General features: G+C 36.7%; 1 non-coding gene across 1 annotated transcript; it reads left to right on the forward strand.

Annotated features, from left to right (window-relative positions):
• Positions 1 to 732: 732 nt before the first annotated feature.
• Positions 733 to 896, forward strand: LOC115220033. Its single transcript, XR_003882422.1, has one exon. It is a non-coding gene; the product is annotated as a U1 spliceosomal RNA (small nuclear RNA).
• Positions 897 to 2145: the final 1249 nt, after the last annotated feature.

The following is a 2145-nucleotide window of genomic DNA, read 5'->3' on the forward strand; positions in this document are numbered from 1 at the left end:
AAATTAACGAACAAAACAGCTGATACGGATGACAGTTCGTTGACAACTTTGAGAGTTATAACGAAACATAGCCTACGTTTGCATTATATTCTAATAATAATCGAGAGTAAAGTTACGTATTGAATATTTATACAGAAATGACTCGGCGTCCGAGCGCGTTCGCGTTTGCGTGTGCATTTGTCCGTCCGTGCGCGTTATTCATTCATTTCGTAACTGAGCGTGAGAAAAATAAAGAGAAAAGTTACTCGAAATGACAATCGAAATAAGGTCGCGAAATTCGGTTCGCTAAAATATATTTTTAACGGCAGGAGAGACCCATGAATGTAGCAGTAAACAGTATGACATTTAAGCTGTGTTGAATTATGATAATATATCAGAACAAACAAACATAAGATAAGAGGAAATTAAGAATGAAAACATCAACAAAGATTTACTAAAACTCATTAATAGAAGAAATTGCTCAATTACCTCCCTTGAATAATGACGTATTCTTGGAGAAATCAGTTACGAAAGAAAGTTTAATTATTAAATTTGTAAAATATAGACAAGAAAAGCAAATTCTATAAAAGTACTTATATCAAACAATAATAAATGATGAACTGAATAAAATACTTAATAAATTCTCTTATTTGTTTTTAGTGTAAATAATAGAATGGAATATATTGTTTATATAAAATCAGTCAATGATTTTGCCATTAAATGTATATAATAAAAATGTCAACTAGCATAATCATACTTACCTGGCACAGGGGTAAACCATGATCAGCTAGGTGGTTCTCCCAGAGTGAGGCCCTTCCATTGCACTCCGGTTGGGTTGACCTTTGCGATCGCCCCAAATGTGGGCGACTCGGGTGCGCTATTTCTAAGTGTGGGGTCTGCGTTCGCGCTCACCCCGTAAATCAAACAAAGAACAGACTGAATATTCCCTCTCCATTTTTACTTTATCCTTGATTTTATCAATACATGAGATGATATAATCTGTGTACAAATATATTTATTTACTTCATTCGATTGTGCCCGAGCTGGAGCCAAAAAGACTTCAATTTCAAACCCATTTGCTTTACTCTAATCAGATTAAAGTTGATTCGCGGAGCGGATATAGACTATTCCAATTCATAATGTTGGCTAAACGGATCAGTTTTCATTATAACAATTTTATTAATAGGTAGGCATACATATGTACAAAAAAAGACAAATACATACGCGATTGAGTTTGAAAGTAATGTAATTTTTATTATCCTCGCGTGCACAACAGTGAGAGATAGAGGACTTCGCTTTCCTTTACACACACACACATATATACATTGAGGCCTTCCGCAGTTTCTCTCTACCAATTTCACCGACCAGGTATTAGTCGGTCCGAGGCGATAGCAGAAGTCACGCAGTAGCACTGAATGCAAAACCACGTGACTGCAAAGCGAGCTTCTTAACCACAGTCGTACCTGCTTCTATAAGAGAATATTTATTGAGAAAGGGCTAGTCGATTGTATCGATCCCTGGGCTCAGCTGGTACCTATTCCATCGATCTCGAAAGTATGAAAAACAAAGTTGACCTCGGCGGAAATTCAACTTAGAAAGTAAAGACGAAGAAATGCTGTTAAGTATTTTGTCCGGCATGCTAACCATTCTGCCAACAGTTTTTGCCCAGAGCTCGAGAAAAGAGGTTCCTTTTCTCATTCTCTCTTGCTCACACATATTCTCTCTCACCCTCTGCAACAGTTTCTCTCTTTTAGTCTATGTCTTCTTTCCTTTCTTTTTCCCTCCTCCCTCTTTCTTTTTTCTTTCTCCCTCTTTCTTTCTTTCGTTCTTTCTTTTTTCTCTCTCCCTCCTTCTTTCTTTGTTTCTTTCTCCCTCCCTCTTTCTTTCTTTTTTCTCTCTTTCTCCCTTCCTCCTTTTTTCTGTCTTTCTTGCTTTCATTCTGTTCGATTAAAGGCGGTGCTCCAGCATGGTCACAACCAAATGACTGAAACAAGTAAATGAATAAAGAAAAACTATGCCATTTTAATCATGAGTAACGCTGGGTATCTGCTACTAAATAATAAACAAGAGCATTAAAAGTTGCATATGAATGAATTTTAAGCCTCTGTGCTCACAAAGGAATCCAAAACTGCTTGTTGTCATGGAAATTCTGCTAATGACAGGTAA

This window comes from Octopus sinensis, linkage group LG15 (genome assembly GCF_006345805.1).
Source record: "Octopus sinensis linkage group LG15, ASM634580v1, whole genome shotgun sequence".
In the NCBI taxonomy this organism is placed as follows: domain Eukaryota; kingdom Metazoa; phylum Mollusca; class Cephalopoda; order Octopoda; family Octopodidae; genus Octopus; species Octopus sinensis.